Source organism: Bubalus kerabau, chromosome 17, assembly GCF_029407905.1.
Source record: "Bubalus kerabau isolate K-KA32 ecotype Philippines breed swamp buffalo chromosome 17, PCC_UOA_SB_1v2, whole genome shotgun sequence".
NCBI lineage: Eukaryota > Metazoa > Chordata > Mammalia > Artiodactyla > Bovidae > Bubalus > Bubalus kerabau.
This window is the reverse complement of record NC_073640.1, coordinates 21,552,273-21,574,134: the sequence shown is the minus strand read 5'-3', so window position 1 is coordinate 21,574,134 and position 21,862 is coordinate 21,552,273. Positions and strand designations below refer to the sequence as shown.

The window sequence follows — 21,862 nt, the reverse complement described above, 5'->3', positions numbered from 1 at the left end:
GTGCAGGTATCTTTTCTGAATGATTTCATTTTCTTTGCATAAGTACCCAGAAATGGAATTGCTGGATCATAGATAGTTCTATTTTTAATTTTTTGAGGAACCTGCATACTGTTTTCCATAGTGGCTACATTCTAGCAACAGTGCACCTGGGTTCCCTTTTCTCCACATAATTGTCAATACTTACCTCCTGTCTTTTCAATAGTAGGCATCCTAACAGGCATGAGGTGATATCTCGTTGTAGTTTTGTTTTGCATTTCCCTGATGATGAGTGACGCTGACCACCTTTTCACGTACTATTCTTTCTCCACTGTATACTCTTGGCTTCTCTGTCATAAATTAATTGACTGTACATGTGCAGGTTTATTTCTGGAACTTCTTTAATGATTTGTCTTTTTTCCATGCTGTAGGTTTAAGAGAGAGTTTTTTAAAATGTATATTAGATCTCCTCCCTTTTCTGCTTATAACTTGATAATGACCTTTCCCCTGCCCTTAAAAGAAAGCCTGAATTCCTTACCTGCATATGCACAACCTGGCCCTGACTACTCAATTTTGTTATAAAACTAGCCCCCTCACGCAGAACTGGACAGTCTCATGGGCTTCTGGCCAGTCCCTCTTGTTTATTACCTTAGGGAAGTTACAATCACCGTCAGTGTTTACCCTCTGCTACAAAGCCTTTGTACCTAAAGGTCCCACCCTCTGCCTATCTATCATTCAGCTCAAATCTATCTCTTGCAAAGAGACTTATTTTTTGAAAATCCTACACAGAGTCATCCAATTATGCCCTTTTACAGGCAGAGAGAGTGCCCTGTTCTTTTCCCATCCAACTCTTGACAGTTGCTTAGTTCATTTATGTATGTGTTTGCCTAATGTCTGGTTCCCCTACCAGCCTGCAACTCCCCTGAGGAACCTTGGCTCTGGTTCACCAAGGCATCTGGTGTATTGTTTAGCACATAATAGATACTCAATAAATGTTTGTTAAAGGAAGAAAGGGAAGAAGAGAGGAAGGGAGGGAAGGACTTCCATGCCATACATAGCAATAAAGGGCATTAGGAGTAAAAAAGGGCCAGATTTTAAAAAGGTAGTAATCGGCCTTTTTGGTTACAACTTTTAAAAATTACATCATTAATATAATGTAGAATGCATTCTAGTGGTTGAAGATTCAAATGATACAGAAATACAAGAAATTTAAGTTTCCTTTTACCATCCCGTCTTCAAACTTACTTCTCATCTCAAGGGTAACCACTATTTATTGCTAGTTTGGCAAATATCTTAACACATCTATACACATGTAGACTTTTCTTTTTTAAAATCATTAATAGAACCATAACTTACTAGATCTTGTGTGAAACCTTTCTCCTTGGCAGAAACTTTCCTTGTTACTAACAATGTTATTGCATTACTATGGTCTGTTCTCATCACTTTTTACTGCAAGTCAATAAGAGGAACTTCCAAGGAAAGAGGATAGATATCTGTCTGATTAATCTGCTCTTATACACTGGCCTACAGGGCTGATCAAGGCTCAAGCTGATTCAGTTCCTGATGAGGGCTCTGCTTGGATTGTAGACAGCTGCCTTCTCACTGTGTCCTCCTATGGCTGTTCCTGGGTGTGTGTCTGTGCGCATGCACACAGGTGTTTGTTTGCACAGGGAGGCACTAGGGGGAAGATGGGTGGGTAAGGTGGGTAGAGGTGAGAGAGAGAGAGAAAGAGGGAGGGAGGGAGGACTCTCTGATCTCTCTTCTCATAAGGACACTAATCCTATAGGAACAGGGCCCCATCCTTATAATCTCATTTAAACTCAGTTACCTCCTTAAAAGACCTTCCTCCAAATACACCCACAGTTGGGGTCAGGGCTTCAATATGTGAATACAATATATGAATTTGGGAGAGACATGAACGTTCAGTCTATAACACAGCGGAATATTATTCAGCCTTAAAAAGGAAGGGAATTATGACACATGCTAAAACATGGATGAACTTTGAGGACATTACTAAGTCAAATATGCCAGTCACAGAAGGATAAACATTGTATGATTCCAGTTGTTTGAAATACCTGCTGTTGCTGCTGCTGCTAAGTCGCTTCAGTCATGTCCGACTTTGTGCAATCCCATAGACGGCAGCCCACCAGGCTCCCCCGCCCCTGGGATTCTCCAGGAAAGAACACTGGAGTGGGTTGCCATTTCCTTCTCCAATGCATGAAAGTGAAAGGTGAAAGTGAAGTCGCTCAGTTGTGTCCGACCCCTAGCGACCTCATGGACTGCAGCCTACCAGGCTCCTCCATCCATGGGATTTGCCAGGCAAGAGTACTGGAGTGGGTTGCCATTGCCTTCTCCATTGAAATACCTAGAGGAGTCAAAATCATAGAGGTAGAAAGTAGAAAGAGTTATGGTGATGAATGGTAGTGATGGTTGCATAATAATATAAATGTATTTTTTTCTCTTTTTGTTTTTTAAAATTTTAAATTATTTTTTCTTCATTTACTTTTTATTTTTTGAATGTACTTTTAATACCTCTAAACTGATTGAGGTGGTAAATTTTATGCATATTTTACAAAAAATTTAAAAAAGCTCTCACTGAAAGCATGTATATTCTCTTGTATTTGGAGTGCTAAAGGAATAAAAGGTTAAAGTTTTAAAAAGGAAAAAGATCTTACAGATGAATTTAGAATAGTTCTAGGAAGATAGAATCCACAATTTATACCAATTGATTCATTCATTAGTCAGAAGCCGGGCTGCAAAAAATTGGATGGAAAAGTTACAGTGGAAGGCTCGGAGGGTGGCCTAACAAATCCTTTATTGCGCAGGGATTCAGAGGGGTTTTGTAAAGCTGCAGGTGTTTGACAAGTTCTGGAGCCAATATCTTGTGATAGTTGATTGGAGTCATATCCTGACACACAAGTAAGAAAGGTGAAACCACTGAAAATATCAGGGATAGATTCTTTAACACCCTATTTGTTTGTTTGTTTTTAATGGATTTTAAATTGTATTAAACTACACATGGAATTTACTATTTTGACCATCTTTAGCTGTGTAGTTCTGGCCCATTTAAGGACATTCTCATTGTTGTGCAAACTTCTCGTCTTGCCAAACTGAAACTCTGTACCTATTAAATAGTAACTCACTTTCCCCCAGTTCCTAGCAACCACCATTTTACCTTCTACCTCTATGGTTTTGACTCTAGGCTCCTCTTATGAATGCACTCACAGAGTATTGGTCCTTTTGTGACTGATCATTTCACTCAGCACAACAAACTCAAGGTTCATTCATTTTGTAGCATACATCAGAATCTCCTTCCTTTTTAAGAGTGAGTAATATTCCACTGTATATATATACCCCATTTTTTTGATCCATTCATTAGCATTTGTTAACTAGACAACCATCTGAGAAGCCTCAGATTTCTCTAAAGACAAACAATATGTGAAGAAACATAGCTCTCTGTGACCATCAGAGCAAGCGGAGGAAATGGAGGAAAGGTAGCTTCCACACAAAATGTGGGTCAGAACCTCACCTTGTCTTCCTTCTTTTGCTCTTTAAGTCTTTGGCTTATTCTTGTCATTCTGCTTTCATTCTCTGCCCACATACTGTTCAGTAATATAAAGATGGAAATTATTACTTTTTGAAATTTATTTATTTATTTATTGGCCTGGAATAGGAAATGGAAATCCACTCCAGTATTCCTGCCTAGAAAATTCCATGGGCCGAGGAGCCTGGTGGGCTACAGTCCATGGGGTTGCAGAGTCAGACACAACTGAGTGACTGTCACTTGGCTATGGTGGGTCTTTATTGCTGCCTGTGAACTTTCTCTAGTTGTGGCGATCAGGGGTTACCCTTTGGTGTAATGCAGGGGTGTCCCTTTGCAGTGGCTTCTCTTCTTGCAGAGCACAGTCTCTAGAGCACAGGCGCTCCAACAGTTGCAGCACATGGGCTCAGTAGTTGTGGTTCCCAGGCTCTAGAGCACAGGCTCAACAGTTGCAGCACACAGGCTTAGTTGCTCCATTGCATGTGGGATCTTCTCAGACCAGGGGTCAAACTCATGTTTCCTGCACTGACAGGTGGTTTCTTTACCACTAAGCCACCAGGGAAGCCCCAAAGAATTGCTTTTATGTTAACCTTTCCCCCTCTCCTAGGTTTATGAGTTTGTGTGAGTGTGTGTGTGTGTGTGGTAATTTCTGGATATGATATTAATCGCTGGCTACAAGTAGCTTGCTCAATAGCCAATACCACCTCCCGCCCAAAAAAAGCATCTCACTGTATTTTCATGTTGCTTTGTTGCTCCCCATTATTCCTCATTCCATAGCCAAAACAAGTAAAACATCCCTTTCAGAGACAAGAACAACAGTTTTTAAATAAAAGACCTAATGACTTCTTTGACAGTCAGTGTAACTATAGACCTGAGCAATACCAGTCTGAGCAATACCAGCAATACCCTTTCTGATGTGATTGACAGAAAGGGAAAAAATGTTCAGGGTAGAACATGCACCAAAAGTCACATTTAGGTGTCTGTGCCAGAAGGAAAGTTTAACTGCAATGCCCTAGCAATCCATGCAGCCTGCCCGATCCCTCTTTTTTTCTTCAGCTCAGAAGAAAAGAACTCCTTCTTTTCCAAATAACCCAAGTATGGGGGATTGAGGATGGTCACAAAATCTTTGACATTCCTTACATCAAGAGGCCAGTCTGCATCCCATTCTCTTGCGTCTGGGTTCTCTCTACTATTGCTTTCACCTCAGAATACAGCAAAATTGAATCCATGCTCAGCAAGATAAGGCTGTAAACCAATAAATAACTTTAGGGATTTCATCCAAGCCTATTTATCTGGACCATTTGCTGGATGGGCTCTGCCATCAGGACCTCCATCAGGGTTGGTCGTCTGGGAAAACAGCTTGCCTATTGAACAGCGATTTTACTTATTGAAACTTGCTTTCAGACCTTTGCTTTGTTGTGTTCGTCAATCCTAAAATGGTGTCATACTATGTCATGATATTTCCCCCATCTCAATTGATTCCTTTCTTGAAAGACCTGCTTTGAACTACCTAAGTATAGACCCCAACTCTTTAAGTTTCCTTTTCTCACCACCCCCTACTCAGATTTTCAAGATCATGTACTCCGTCACTGCAACAAGTCTAGCAAAGTTAGCTTTGCTTGATAGCAGGTTTCCTGGTCATCTTTGGAGATGCTGACAGTCTACAAGGTAAGTACTGTTTTTTGTGAAATGAGTTTCAGTTTCATGTATGTGCATATGTATGTGTCTGTGTTTACTGAAAAGTGATGTAAAATGTATTGCAACTGTAGGTGGTGGTAAAAATGATTGAAAGCCGTCTTCCTCTACTAGAATAAATGTTCTTCTCTGCCTTATCCCCCAATGTTTTGAAGAGTTTCTGGCACACAGATACTGGCTGAATGAAAGAATGAATGGAAGAACAACTATCTGGTTGAAAAAAATGAAAGACAAAGGAAACAAAAGAAAAGGAGGGAGGGGAAAAGGTGGCAGAAAGCAGGGAAAGGAAAAAGTAACACGAAGAAGAAAGAGGAATAGTCACAGGAAGTGGAAAAAACTGGACAAAGCAGTGCGTGGCCTGCGCCTCCCCACCGGCAGGGGCACTGTTGGTCCCTTTGCTGCCCCAGGGAGGTTCCGGTGGGCGGGGCCGCAGGCGGGCGGGGCAAGGTGGGAGCGGAGAAGCTGGAGGGACGCAGCGCGTTGAGGCTGCTTGAGGGAGCCTTGAAGCACACTATGGCCAGGTCAGCGGCCTCCGAGGGCAGGCAGGTCTGGCCCGGCCCCACTGCAGCCCAGCCCCAGCATCCCAGTGCCTCGAGGATAGGAGCTCAGAGAGGCCCAAGCGGGGCTAGTGCCTCAGAACCTCGGTTTTCCGCTCCTTGGTGGCCTCAGTTTCCCCATCTGGGAAGTGGGTCGATGGGCACGACGCGTTGCCTTGGAGCGAACTTGGAAGCTCCAGCAGCGCCTCCTTTTACACTCCTGGCTGGTCCTCTTGACTTCATGCCTTGGCGAGCCCTTACCTGGTGCAGGCTGGTGCTGTCTGAATCAGCCTTTCCTCATCCTGCTGCCTCTTTACCTCTTTAGCAGAATTCCTCCTACTAACCTGTTGTGGCTGTCTCCATTCATTCCTTTCTCCCACATTTGAGGCAGCAAATTTGGCAAGGACACCAACCTGGATGGATCACTTGAGCTGTGTGACCCTAGTTGAGTTCCTTTACCTCTCTATGCCTCCATTTTTTCATACCTAAAATAGAATAGTAACAGAACTTACCGGTAGGGCTTTTTGATATTTAAAGAAGTTAATATGGATAGAGTTTTCAGGAGATGTCCTCCTGTTTCACCCCTAGCCTCATGCCTCTGCTTCCTTGTTCATTACCTCACAGTTGTGATTTTGCTTCTGTGATTTAATTACTCTTTTCACTGCTTAATGTTTGTTAATGAATTTTTCCCAGGGCAGTGCTCTTATCTTTGTTCACCTTGTATCCCTTGATCTAGGTTGATATCTGCGTGGAGTCTGAAGCCAGCGCTGGCTGGGCTACAAGAGCAGTCAAGACAGTTCTGCCCTAGGTCTGAAAGAGGCATTTGAACAAAGATAGCAGGGTTGAGTCTTGTTTGGGAGCTCAGTGCTGGGGAAAATCAGTTCAGGTCAATATTACTCATGTAGGAACTGGATCTTGAAAGCCCCAAACTGGCGTTTACTCTTTTGGGTCATCTTTGTATTTCAGTTTTTTCCCAGTCCCAGGAAAGTAGAGGCCAAGACCAGTTGTTTTGCAAGATAAATGCCTCCTGCTATAGCTCTTTTGTGATGGAGAAATGAGACATGAGGCCACCCACAGTTCAGTGTTGGCTTTCAAATACTGCCCTCGGTGTTGAGAATGATGGAATCCCCTGCTCTTACTTTTGAGTACATACCAGTAACTTCTAGGGGGAGGTGTCATTTTCAGCATTACGAGTCTTCTACCTCTTTAAATTTACTCCTGAGTATTCTTTTTGATGTTATTTTCAATGGGATTGTATTCTTATCTTTTCACATCGTTCATTGTTAGTATATAGAAGTGCAACTTTTTTTTCTTTTGCAAGTTGATTTTATACCCTGAAACTTAGCTGAATTTGTTTATTAATTCTAACAGGTTTTTTTTGTTGTTGTTGTTCAATACTTATGAGGTTTTCTGTGTTTAAGGTGATGCCATCAACAAACATAATTTTACTTCTTCTCATCAAATTTGTTGCCTTCTTTTCTTTTTATTGTCCAATTGCTGTGGCTAGGACTTCTCAGACTGTGTTGAATAGAAGTGATGAAAATGGGCATATTTGTCTTGTTCCTGATCTTAGAGGAAAAGTTTACAGTCTTACGACTGAACATGATGTTAGCTGTGGGACTTTCATTTATAGCTTTTGTTTTGTTTAGGTTGTTGATGTTGTTCAGTCGCTAAGTTGTGTCTGATTCTTTGTGACCCCATGAACAGCAGAACGCCAGGCTTCCCTGTCCTTCACTATCTCCCTGAGTTTTCTCAAACTCATGTCCATTGAGTCAATGATGCCATCAAACCATCTCAACCTCTGTCACCCCCTTCTTCTCTTGCCCTCAGTCTTTCCCAGTATCATGGTCTTTTCTAGTGAGTCGGCTCTTTGCATCAGGTGGCCAAAGAATTGGAGCTTCAGCTTCAGCATCAGTCCTTGCAATGGATATTCAGAATTGATTTCTTTTAGGATTGACTGGTTTGATTTCTTTTGCAGTCCAAGGGACTCTCAAGAGTGTTTTCCAGCGCCACAGTTCAAAAGCATCAGTTCTTCGGTGCTCAGCCTTCTTTATGGTCCACCTCTCACATCTGTACATGACTGCTGGAAAAATGATAGTTTTGGCTATATGGACCATTGTCAGCAAAGATTGAGGTAGTTTTCTTCTATTTCCATTTTGTGGGTGGTTTTTTTTTTTTTTTAATCATGAAAGTGTGTTGAATTTTGTCAAATGCTTTTTGTATCAGTTGAGATGATCATGTGGATTTTTCCTTCATTCTGTTACTGTGGTGTAATATTTTCCTGTGTTGACCCATCCTTATATTGAAGGAATGAATCCCACTTGGGTATGGTGTATAATTCTTTTAATGTGCTGCTGAATTCTGTTTGTTCATATTTTGTTGAGGAGTTTTGCATCAATATTCATAAAGGACATTGGTCTGTAGTTTTTTTTTTTTTTCCTTGTAGTGTCTTTGTATGACTTTGGTACTAGGGTAATGCTGGTCTTATAGAGTCAATGAGGAGAAATTTGGTGGAATTCACCAGTGAAGCCATCTGGTCACAGGTTGTTCTTTGTGGAGGTTTTAAATTACTGATTCAGTCTCCTTACTGCTTAGCTACAGGTCAATTCAGATTTCTTTGTTTATGATTCAGTCTTGGTAGGTTATATGTTTCCAGGAGTTAATTCCTTTCATGTAGATTATCGAGTTTGTGGTGTATAATTATTCATAGTACGCAGATTTTTTATTTGTATGAAACTAGTAGCAATGTGCCTTTCATATTTGATTTTAGGTTTTTTTGTGTATTATCTCTCTTTCTCCTTTTAAAATCCAGCTAAGGGTTTGTCAGTTTTGTTGACCTTTTTGAGGAACCAGCTCTTGGTTTCATTAAATTTTCAAGTCCTTATTTTATTTATCTCTGATCTACTGTTTATTATTTCCTTCATTCTGCTAGCTTCAGGCTATTTGTTCTTTTTTTTTTTTTCTAGTTCCTTAAGCTGTAAAGTTTGGTTGTTGATTTAAAATCTTTTTAAATGCATTTACAGCTATAATTGTTTCTCTTAGCAACCATAATGTATCTGAAAAGTTTTTGTAAGTTATATTTTCATTTGCCTCAAGATACATTCTATTTTTCTTTGTGAATCCTTCTTTGATCTCTGGTTGTTCAGAAGTGTATATTTCTACATGTTTGTGGATTTTCCAGTTTTCCTTCTGTTATTGATGTTTTATTCCACTGTTATCAGAATTACTATGATTTCAATGTCTTTAAATTTATTAAGACTTATTTTGTGATCTAATATGGTTTATTCTTGAGACTGTTCAATGTGCACTTGAAAAATGTATGTTCTGCTACTGCTGGGTAGAATTTTCTGTAGTGGTTGATTTCTCTTAAGCCTTCTTAAATCTATCAGTCAGTCAGTCAGTTCAATCGCTCAGTCGTGTCCAACTCTTTGCAACCCCGTGAATCGCAGCACACCAGGCCTCCCTGTCCATCACCATCTCCCGGAGTTCACTCAAAATCATGTCCATCGAGTCAGTGATGCCATCCAGCCATCTCATCCTCTGTTGTCCCCTTTTCCTCCTGCCCCCAATCCCTCCCAGCATCAGAGTCTTTTCCAATGAGTCAACTCTTCACATGAGGTGGCCAAAGTACTGGAGTTTCAGCGTCAGCATCAGTCCTTCCAATGAATATTCAGAACTGATTTCCTTTAGGATTGACTGATTGGATCTCCTTGCAGTCCAAGGGACTCTCAAGAGTCTTCTCCAACACCACAGTTCAAAAGCATCAATTCTTCGGCGCTCAGCTTTCTTCACAGTCCAACTCTCACATCCATACATGACTCCTGGAAAAACCATAGCCTTGACTAGACGGACCTTTGTTGGCAAAGTAATGTCTCTGCTTTTGAATATGCTATCTACGTTGGTCATAACTTTCCTTCCAATGAGTAAGCGTCTTTTAATTTCATGGCTGCAGTCACCATCTGCAGTGGTTTTGGAGCCCAGAAAAATAAAGTCTGACACTGTTTCCACTGTTTCCCCATCTATTTCCCATGAAGTGATGGGACTGGATGCCATGAACTTCGTTTTAGTTCCCTCAATTTTTAAAAAAGTATTTTGTTATTGTTGAAGCAGATCCTCTGTCCTCTAGAGTTTCCTACAGCCTAGAGTTCGCCAGTTGTATCCTGTGGTGTCATTTAGCCTGTCTTTCTGCCTCTTGTATTTCATGTATGTTGCATGCAAGTCTAGAGGTGTGGAATGATTTGGGTTCTTTTTTGGCAATATAATTCCATAGGTGATGTTCACTTTTGAGAAGTACTCAGTGCCTAGTGGTTTTGCTGTTTATATTGTTAGCAACTATTTATCTTTGTCTAGGTCCATTAATTCATTGGCTGTTATAAGATGTTGATAACCAATTCTATTATTCTCTCATTTATTAACTGTACGAATTCTGTAATACCCCTTATAAACTGTTTGTTTATTCTATTCTGAGATACAGTTCCAATTGGAGAGAAAAATCATTTATCATAGTAGCTTTTAAGACGAAAATATACAACATTAAATTTACATATTAGTTGTAAGAAAGATCCTTAATTCCAGATATAAAAAAGAAAAATTGGGGACTTTCCTGGTGGCCCAGTGGTTAAGAATCCACCTGCCAATCCAGGGGACATGAGTCTGATCCCTGGTCCAGAAGATCCCACGTGCCATGAAGCAGCTAAGCCTGAGCACTGCAACTCCTGAGCCCACACTCTAGAGCCAGGGAGCTACAGCTACTGAGCCTGTGTGCCTGGAACACGAGCTCCACAGTGAGAGAAGCCACTGCAGTGACAAGGCCTCTCACACGATGAAGAGTAGCCCCCACCCACTGCAACTGGAGAAAGCCCACGTGCAGCAATGAAGACCCAGTGCAGCCAAAAATAAAGAAATAACATTTTTTAAAAAGGAAAATTGTAAGTCTTACACTTGAAAAAAAAAAAAAAAGTAGCTGATGGTGATAATTGACCTTAAATAGTCAATAAGGCAGATAAATAATCAAAGACTATTTCAGCTGTTGGGGTTCCCAGGTGACGCTAGTGATAAAGAACCTGCCTGCTTGCCAATACAGGAGGCATTAGAAATGCGGGTTTGATCCTTGGGTAGGGAAGATCCCCTGGAGGAGGGCATGGCAACCCACTCCAATATTCTTGCCTGGAGAACCTCAAGGACAGAGGAGCCTGGTGGGCATACAGTTCATAGGGTCGCAAAGAGTAGGGCACGACTGAAACAACTTAGCACGTACATTTCAGCTGTTAAGAAGGATGAGATGGGTCTGGTATGTTTTAGAAAGGCCCACTAGAAAAAGCTTAAAATGAAAAGTTTTGGCACTGTATGTATGTGTGTGTGAACCATCTTGTACCCCAATAATACTGGATAACGAAATGCCACCATATGGGAATCACCTTTCCTAGGTGGAATCCCTAATGGTTTGGAACCAGATAGAATAAAAACGCATAAGTAAAAATTTCCTTAAGTCTATCAGCTTGACTTGCTTGAAGTTTCTGAATTATCTCAGAATATAGGTTTGGCAGAGAATACTTCTGTGTATCTAAGAGAGTATTTGCTTTAATATGTTGTATTTAATATGTTGTATTTAATATGCTGTATTTGTTCTTTGGTCATATATTTTCTTTCATCATTTCAATAGAATACATTAATTACCTAGCCCTTGGGAGGTGAAAGGTATAAATTATTATGGAATTGATTGAGGAGCTTCCCAGTTGGTGCAGTGGGACAGAATCCGACTGCCAGTCTTAGAGATGCAGGTTCGATCCCTGTGTTGGGAAGATCCCCTGGAGGGGAAAATGGCAACCCCCTTCAGTATTCTTGCCTTGGTGATCCCATGGACAGAGGAACCTGGCAGGCTACAGTCCATGGGATCCCAGAGAGTTGGGAAACACACAGACATGGGATTGCTTGGTGACCATTAAGCCCCAGCATTTCTGTGCAGTTGCTTAGCAATGCTTCTCATCTTGCAGACAGTTTTATTAGTCAGATTTCCCTGTAATCATATGCTGATAACTCCTGGAGAAGGAAATAGCAACCCACTCGAGTACTCTTGCCTGGAAAATCCCATGGACAGAGGAGCCTGGTAGGCTGCAGTCCATTGGTTCACAAAGAGTTGGACAAGACTGAGCGACTTCACTTTCAACTTTTTATATCCTGATAACCAGGCAGTAGCTGACGGAATAGGCTATGTTGTGGTTTTATGTGGCATTTGTTGTTGTTCAGTCGCATAGTCACATTCAGTCATTTGCGACCTCATGGACTGTAGCCTGCCAGGCTCCTATGTCCATGGGATTCTCCAGGCAAGAATACTGAAGTGGGTTGCCATTTCCTTTTCCAGAGGATCTTCCTGATCCAGGGATCGAACCCGCGCCTCTTGTGTCTCCTGCATTGGCAGGCAGATTCTCTTCCACTGAGGAAGCCCTTATTTCATAATAATGGTTCATTCGTTTTGACAGATGTGCCATACAAGTGTAAGATGTTAGTAATAGGAGAAACTAGGTATGAGTTATATAGGAGCTATCTTATATAGGTACCCTCTTTACAGTTTTTCTGAAAATCTACAACTGTTCTAAAAGTATGAAGTTTATTTTAAAAAGGTGTGTGTATGTGTGATAGCAGATGTTGATGAGTGACAAGAAGAAAAATAAACCAAATCAGAGGGGCAGGGAGTACAGATAATGCGGAAGGTGAAGGCGGGCCCTGCAGAGAAGGGGACAGCGGACAGAGGTCTGGATGGGACCGAGGGAGCTGCCCGCATGGGTTTCGGGGGGGGTGTGTTCAAGACAGGGGAAACAGCAAGGGGCAAGGCCCTGCGCGAGAGAACAGGTAGGAGGCATGCTGGCTGCCGTTGGCGGAGCCTGTGGAGAACAGGTCAGACAGGTGGTGGACGCAAGCTGGGGAGGGGGCTGGGCCTCAGGAACCTTCTAAGTCCTGGTCAGGACTTTGGCATCAACTCGGGGCCAGATGCAGGCGGAGCCGTGGACCTGGCCTGCTTCCCCGTGGCAGAGATCCCACATCACAGTGGCCTGCTTTTCACAGGCTTTGAAAGCTACCACTTGAGGGCATCGTTAGGCTTTCGAGCAGGGGTTGGAAAACTACAGCTTTAGGGCCAAATCCTCTCCTACCCGTTTTTGTACAAAATTCTACCGAGTAAGCCCATATCTTTTCCCTCTCTCCCATCAGCAAAGTTGTTTCATACATTTGAAGTACAGTTTGTAAGTGTTTTGTCACATTCTGTACTCTATCCCGGATCCTCCTGACTTCCTAAATGCAAAATTTGCATACGTTAAGGTTCACTCTTTATCCTGTATTCTGTGGGTTTTGACAAATGCATTAAGTGTCATGTATCTTGCAGAATAATTTCACTGCCTGGAAAAAACTCTGTGCTTCACCTACTCAACTCCTTTCCTTCCTGTCAAGCCCCTGGCAACCTCCCATCCTTTCCCTATCTCTACAGTTTTGCCTTTTCCAGAATGTCTTAATAATTGGAATTGTACGTTATGGAGCCTGTTTAGATTGGCTGCTTTGACTTAGCAATATGCATTTAAGATTCCTCAAAGTCTTTTTGTGGCTTGATAGCTAATTTCTCCATTGCTTAAAAGTATTTGTATGAACGTACCAGTTTTTTTATTCACCTATTGAAGGGCCTCTTGGTCACATCCAGTTTTGGGGCAGTTATGAATAAAGCTGCTATAAACATTTGTGTGGATGTTTTTTTGTGAACTGATTTTCAAATCAGTTGGGCGTGATTGATAACTTGCATGATAACACGGTTTAGCTGTACACTGACCCTGCTTTTTAGAGTGTCATGGAAGGAACCAATGACTTGTTGGTCCTTTTAACAGTGCCATGTTACTAGGTACTCTCTTCTATTTCTAGCAGCTTGATTGAAATTTCTCTAGAGGAGTGTTAAAATTCAAATTGTTTTCAGTGAAATTTGAAATTATGATGGAACTTCCAAGAGTAGATTCTTAAAAATCTTTTTAATTTTAAAATTTATTCCCAGTGGGTCCTATGCTGAGAACTTAATAGATCAGCTGTCTAATAAGTTGAGTAATTGAGATACAACAGTAAAAAGTTAAAAATAATTGTACTAGCATTTCTAGAGGCCTTGGGAGTGACATGTACTTCTAATTTGAAATTGGGAGGGAAGTGTTTTGACAGACTCTGTCTTCATCGATGCATAAGGTGCTCTCTGTGTAAAGACATCAGAATCTACATGATTTCTGACTGGCATTAAGACCTGAAACACATTGAAACCTATTGATGTTAAAGAAGAAAAAAAAAAAATGAAGCAATAAAGAGGCTTGGATTTTTCCTGTTTTATTGATGTATAATATTGTTATGTAATACTATACTGCACATATTTAAAATGTACAATTTGAGTTTTGACATATGGATGTCAGACCAGCACGATAAAGATAATGAATACACCTATTACTTTCCAAAGTTGCCTCACTCCTCCTTGTTTTCCCCTTTCTCCATGCACCAACTGATTTTTCACTTTTATTATTATAGATTAGTTTGGACTTTATATAAATTTGTATATTATTATATATAATTTATATAAATTATTTAAATTGAATTGTACAGAATGTAGTAGTCTCCCCTTATCTGAAGTTTTCCTTTCTGTGGCTTCAGCTACCTATAGTCAATCACAGTTCAAAAGTATTAAGTGGAAATATTTCTGGAAAATTCCAGAAATAAACCATGCATAAATTTTAAATTATGTGCCATTCTTAGTAGTGTGATGAAATCTCTCACTGTCATACTCTGTGTTCCCTGGGATCCCCAACCATCAATATCTCGCACCTCCATTAGCCAGAATCAACAAAAGCAGATTATTCTCATTTTTACTTATCAGAAGGTCAGGGGTAGCCTGATGCTATGTTACAAGGCCTACGTCATCCACCTCACTTTATCTCATCATGCAGACATATTATCATCTCACATCATCACAAGAAGGGGAGTACAGTACAATAAGATATTTCAAGAAAAAGGTCACTTTCACATAGTTTTCATTGGAGTGTGTTATAATTAATCTGTATTATTACTATTGTAATCTCTGTGTCTAATTTATAAATTAAACATAGATTATATATTTAGGAAAAACATGGTATATATAGGGGTTGGTGCAATCTGAGGTTTCAGGCATCCACAGCGAGTCTTGGAATGTATCTCCTGTAGACAAGAGAAGACTACTGTATATTTTTTTGGAGCAGAAGTTTCTGATTTCATTCAAGATAATTATTTTGAGATTCTTCCATGTCAGGTAGATCAGTACTTTCTTTTTTTAAAACATATTTATTTATTTGTCTGCATTGGGTCTTAGTTGCATCATGTGGAATCTTTCGTTGTAGTGCGTGGACTTTCCAGTTGCGGCACATGGGCCCTGGAGTACATAGGCTCAATAGTTGCAGCACGCAGGCTCTCTAGTTGTGGTGTGTGGTAGTACTTTGTTTCTTTATTGTTGGGTAGTTCTCTATTTTATAGTGCTGTGGCCTGGATTGTATCCTCTATAATTCATATGTTGAAGCCTTAACCCCCAACGTGACTGCATTCTGAGACAGACAGGGCTTTTAAGATGTGATTAAAGGCTAAATGAGATCAAAAGGATGGGGTCCTAATCCAATAGGATTGCTGGCCTTATAAGTAGAGGAACAGAGAGAGAGACATTTATCTCCATGTGCATGCACCCAGGAAGGCCATGTGAAGACACAGCAAGAAGGTGACCATCTGCAAGCCAGGAGGAGAGGCTCACCAGAACTCAACCGTGCTGACATCCTGATCCCAGACTTTGAACTTCCAGAACTTTGATCAAATAAATTTCTGTTGTTTTAGCCACCCAGATTACGATATTTTGTTATGGCAGCCTGAGCAGGCTAAGACATATGGATACACTACAGTTTGTATTTTTCATTTACATGGATATTTGATGGATATTTCCAGGTTTTGGCTGTTACAAATACAGCTGCTGAGAACAGTTGTGTATAAGTCTTTGCGTGGACATTTGCTTTCATTTTTATTGATTAAAAATTTAGGTGTGGACTGGCCTGGTGTGGTTTTACTTTTTAGGAAACTACCAAATCATTTTCTGAGGTGATTATACCATTTTATGTTCCCACCAGCAGCATACGAGAGTTCTCATTTCTCCACATTAGGCTTGAGGTTTGAAGTTTGAATTGCTCTTGCTTAGATGTGTGGAGGAAGACTCTTCACCTGCTGTAAACGGCCAGGAGAGGCGTCCCAGCACTGTGCAGCCTTCTCCGTCCTACTCCTTATGTTCTTAAATGAGAAACTTTTCTGTGTATGTGAATTTAGTGTCCATAAAAATATAAGATGACTTAATAATGATATCTTTATTCCTTTTACTCATCCTTCTTTCATTACTTTTCCTAACTTTTTTACTTGCAGACTTCCTGGGTTAACCTTCGAGTTTCTCAACTGTGAGATAATAAAAGGAACATGGTTTTTGAGTCAGACACACATGGATTTGGATTTAGGCTTTATAGCTTAGCTGTGCAGCAAGTCGTATGACTGGAGCTTCAGTTTCCTCATGTGGTTTTTTTTTAAACCCTGCCCCTGGCAGTGAGAGCACCCATTCTTAACCACTGGATAGCCAGGTACTTCCTTCCTCATCTGTTTCTAAAAAGTGTGTGTGGAAAGGTTGATATTACCCAGATTGTATGGTTGTGGTAAGGCTTAGATATAATGCATTGAAAACATTTTCTGGGAACATCTGGGAAACGGTATTCACTTCCTTGGCTGTATTTTTAAGTTCCATTTTCTATTTGATAGTGGTTAATTTGCTGCTCATGAAGTGAGTAGGAGAGGACCTGAAGTTTAATGGGTGCCACCAGTTAGACGGAGGCCACGGAGAACGTGGCAAAACACAGAGGCATTGCCATGGCTCAGGGTGACCTTCCAACACTTAGTAATGCGCAAGCCTTCCTTTGGCCATTTGAGTTATAAGGGGGATGTACTTCATGTGCATATTTATGTTCTCCCACAAAGGCAATTCCTGCCTGAGTGTATATCTGCATGGAAGGAGGGATGTTTCTCAGGCCTCCGGGATCCTCGCCGATGTGTGTGCCCTCCTTTCTCAGTGCTTGGCCTGCAGTGTTTGAGCCCCGGCCTTTTGGCCTGTGAAATCCTTTGTCCAGCTGGCCAAGTTGCATGAGGAGAGCGTGAAGCCTTCCCTCCCATGGAGAAGTGGAAGTTGCTGTTTGATGGCTGGGCCAAACTGCTCATCTGAGGTTACTGGAGTTTGAAAGGTGGTCCTGAGACGAGCTCTGTGTGGTTGGGTGGTGGGCATTAGCTGGGCCAGGTAGGCCAGAGCGAGAACCTCGAGGGGAATGAAGGACCTGGGGAGGTGGGGGGTGTGGGTGTCGGCAGGCACGGAATTCGTTTTGCCAGGTGGGGGTATCTGGAGGCCTTCTCTCCCCTGCCCGACCGCTGGGTTCCAAGTATCCTGCAGTGTTTCTCCTCAGAGCCGGCTGGCTTTCTTGGCAACATTCAGTCTAGTTGCTAGGAAGCCGAATAAGGCAAATGCAACTTCCTTTTGACTTACTCACATTGAACCATCTGCTTATTCCTTCTCATGGCCTTCAAACTTGGCTAGGATCGTCGGGGAAAGGGTCGAGCGGAGCATCTGCGCTCCTTATCCTTTCTGGAAACAGAAATCTTTCTAGTAACTCTTTAACCCTCTCAGTCCGAATTGATAACAGTTAATCTTGTTTTGTTCCTTGGTGCTTCCAGCTAAATGATTTGCAGCAGGCACTTTCTTCTTAGGTTTTGCCTTTTATTTTTGTCTCAGTTTTGGACCTATGTTATTCGTTAACCACACAACTTCGAATGAGGAGGGAGGTGTCACTGTATGTCAAAATGTGTTTGGAGTGTAAGTATTTATAAGAGAAGTCTTAATTGAGGATGTTTAATACTTGCAGTTGATACACATGAGTCATTTAGGAATTTTCTTTCATAAGCTCCATTGTGGAGTTAGTGTCAGATACATTAAAGGTGTCAGATAATCCACAAAAATTTACGGTGCTATTGATGGAGCATCTGGCATAGAAAAGCTTTAAAAAAACACAACAGTGATTTATCGTTATTATTATTTTTCATAATTGCCGAACGACACCAGCCTTGCATACTTACTCTGAGGTTTAGTTCGGCTCAGTGGGGCAAATCGGATTCATTGTGCCGATTCCTTGCTGTCAGTGAGTTTCAAATGGTCTTTTCTTGTGACAGAACCGAGCCTTCCGTTGTCAATTCTGCAAACAAACTAGACAAAAATAGAAAAAGGCATTACAAAATAAAGTAGGGGTTCTGAAAAAAAAAAAATCTGGAGAAAAACCATTGTTCGAGTTTTTAAAACCCAGCTGAACTGAAGACTTAATCACCTTTGAGTGTACCAGAACTGTGGAAACCAATGTGAGGACGATGGGAAATAATTTCTTCTTAAGTGTAATTTTGTCTTTGTTGGTTTTTTAGCAGTAAAATGTATAAACCTTTTCTGCCGACTTCTTATTCTCCCCAAGAGGGCTACTTAAAGGAGGGTGAAGACATGCTAAGGTAAAATTTTATTGTTGTGGCTCAATTTGCTAAAAGCTTTAGTAATAATTTAGATGTGGTCTTACTGTGCAGACTTATGTGTTTGTTCAAATTGATGTTATTAATATTTGCTTTTTGGGAAGTCCCTCACGTCAACTTGATCATATTAAGCCATTCTGCATTAACTTTTACCTTTTCATAGACCTTTGGGCTCTAGGAACTAAAACAGATGTACAGCCTGAAGGGACTCAGCCCCGAGGCCTTTTCTTTGTGGGTGGGTCCGTCAGTTCCACGTGGGTGACCCACCTGGTGGGTTTTCAGTAGAGAGGCCCTCCATCTCTTCTAAGACTCTCCCCTCACACGCCTCCACACAGTCTCTCTGCTACCATCCAGCCCTAGGTATGTGCTCAAAAAATACCGATTTGTTCTATTATGAGACAGATCAATACTCCAGAGCCTGGTATAGAACTAAAAGTCACTTAATTTTTTTTTTAAACCCAAGAAATGGGTAAATAGATGTAAAAGTGTCTGGTAATAAAAAGTGAAAATCCCTTTTCAGAACTCTCCCAATCGTTTTCTGCTTGCCTGTAGCTTACATGGCTCACACTAGTATACTGTTCTGGAACGTCCTTCACTTAACACCATGTCGTGGAGGATTATTCATCCTCATTGTTTTTGACCACGGTGTAGTATCCCAAAGTAAGTCGACCAGTTCTGAAGCTTACCTTATTTAGTTTACTCTGCCTTACTACACAGAACAGTGGAGTTCTTCTAAGAAACAAAATGGGTAAATCAACATGGCAGCTCAGGATTCCTGGCCTGGATCTACCTCTGTAGTTTTGGTAAAAGCAGACTTCCTTGAACTGTATTTGAATTGATTTTTGAATGTATGAACCTTGACAGGGCTTCTCTCTTGCCTGCATTAAAGATGAGATTTGTGTCAGATTAGATTAATAATTCAAAATTGAAAAATGCTTTCCTCAACTGCAGAAGTGCTTGGAAGTATAGAATTCAGGAGTGACTATTAATGAAGGTTAGCTTCTCTCAGGCAGCATTTCCTGAAAAGGAGACTTAGAATGCTTACGCTGTTACATGCTCCTCTGAAGGAGAGATTTTCTTAGCCTTGGGCCTGACAGAAACCTAAAGGCAGAGGTGGATAATAAGGGCTTACATCTATCGAGGGCCTACTCTGCATCAGGCACTATTATATGGGAATTACCTGTATTAACTCATGTAATCTTCATAGCAACACTTAGGGGCAGGGTCTCCAAATATCCCCATTTCACAGGTGAGGAAACTGAGGCGTAACACCATTAAGTATTAATACTGTGTTCAGGCTTCCCTGCTTAGTGAGTGAAGGAGCTGAGATTCAAATCCATGCAGTTACAATTTCACCAATACACCACCTTTCCTGGATGAGCCCGCTTCTGGGGCGCCTCCAAATCCCCTCTAATTACTTAGGGGAGTGGGGGAGGGTGTTTACATGCCACTTCATTAAAAGAAAGTAAGTATATTAAGTTTGAGAGAAAGCCAGCAAGAGCACAGTGTAGCAAAGGCTGGAGAGAGCAGACAGCCTAAGGAATGGCCTGTGGAATCAGAGGCAGCTATTGTCAGAGACAGCAAAGATGGAGTCTGCTGCGGGGTGGGAAGCCTGCTGGTGTAGCTCAGGATTCTTGGGGCAGTAGGGTAGGCATGGACTCAGGCAAAGCTTTGCATCTGAAAATCTGGAGCCAGAACTCTGCTCTGTCAGGAGGTCGGGTGTGGACAAGAACCCGAATGAACATCGTCCAGGGGAAGAGCAAAGGGATCGACGCTGGTTGGCAGCTTGCTGAGTAGTCACGGTCTGACTGAGGGGTTCTGTGCCGCTCTGCCATGCAGACCGAGGCCTCTGGTGAGAAAAGAGCTAATTGCTGCCTGCCCAGGTGGTTCTCTCCCTGGCAGGACGTTCCTTGTGGACAGAAACATCGGCACCTGGATGTTGGGGAGCTGCAGTAAAAATGCCTGATTTAGGGGGCATCGTGCATCGAACGCCCCCTTTCTTATTAAATCACAGCAAAGGGGACCACTTTAGATGGCTGATGGATTATCCAGCATCTGTGCACTCTTGCATGCCTTTAGCAAGGGACCACAGCTTGCTCACAGGAGCTGTAGAGTGTTCAGGAGTAATATGAGCAGATCTCGCTGATTCACTGTGCACCCATATCCAATGAGCGCCTTCAGAGATAGCTGCCCCTTCTTCAAGAGATGAACACTTCAGATAAAATGATCTTATATCCTTTAGAATAAACACCTTAAAGTGTGAATCACACTGTCTGCCTATATCTGAGTCTTCCGTGACAAAGATCAATGGCTCCATTTAGTACTTTTTGTTGTAACAGATGAGAAGAAATGAAAAGGGCAGAAAATCCCAGAAAATAATATTAATAGAATTCTAAAATGAGAACAGATTATTGAGTGTTGTTTTACCTCTGAGTAGACACAGTCTTTATTTAGGTGCCTGTCTGTTCTGCTTGGATTTCCCAGGTGGCTCAGTGGTAAAGAACCCACCTCCCAATGCAGGAGACTCAGGAGACGCGGGTTTGGTCCCTGGTTTGGGAATATCCCTTGGAGAAGGCAATGGCAACCTGCTGCAGTATTCTTGCTGGAGAATCCCAAGGAGAGAGGAGCCTGGTGGGCTATAGTCCATGGGGTCACAAAGGAGTCAGAAATGACTTAGGGCTAAACAGCAACAAATATTTTGCTTGGTGATCTGGTATTTACTTTTTGGCTTTTGGGGACACTTATAGAGGGAGGCTGTGTTTGCACAAAGTATTATATTTTCATGCATCCAACAGCATTGAAGAATAATGACACAAGGTGGCTGATTATTCCAAAGGGAATGAAGATAGCCATGTGCTATTAGGTAAGAGCCTTGTTGAGAATCTTCTGTTTTCCTTGTCTATTCTTGGTAGACATGCTGTCTTTCATTTACACTTTGGTAAGAAACCACAACTGAAGCAACTTAGCAGCAGCAGCAGCAGCAAGAAACCCTGAAGACCTTTCTTTTGGAGAGTTTATGTTCACCTGTGCATTGCTTTTGGCCTTGCAAAAAGCATGAATATATCAATATATTCCAGATGATGCCAGTGGCAGGAATGTTCTGAAAGGGTGGTTTTTCCAGCTCTATTATCAAGTGATTCAGAAAGAACATGACCAAGAGTGGTCTTCAGGTTGCTAATTATTGTTTCTGTCGACAAAGAGCAGAGGTAGATTTATTTCTTTTTAGTGTGTCAAATGAGGTTGTGTAAAACCAAATAACGAAGCCTTCAGCCTTACGTACATAAGTTGCTGAGAGTTGAAATTCTCGAAATGCTTTGCTAGAACCCCGAGTTAGGAATTATGAGAATTATGCTATTGGGTTTACTGAGCCGGTGGTAGAGGCATTCAGTAGATGGGGAGATTTCTGAAGATGACGGTCTTATTCAGTTTTTCTGTATTGCCTGAGTTTTCTACAGTGAGCATCTATTAATTTTATAATCAGAAAAAAAAAACAAAGCTA

The 21,862-nt window shown here is 41.5% G+C and overlaps 1 long non-coding RNA gene across 1 annotated transcript in view; it reads left to right on the top strand.

Moving 5' to 3' along the window:
- The first annotated feature begins 5,661 nt into the window (after positions 1 to 5,661).
- LOC129631986 (uncharacterized) overlaps positions 5,662 to 21,862 on the top strand; it is a 34,419-nt gene continuing 18,218 nt past the window's right edge. Inside the window, exons 1-2 of the long non-coding RNA XR_008704252.1 lie at positions 5,662 to 5,733; positions 7,727 to 7,882. This is a non-coding gene — a long non-coding RNA (uncharacterized LOC129631986). The remainder of the gene's footprint in view (positions 5,734 to 7,726; positions 7,883 to 21,862) is intronic.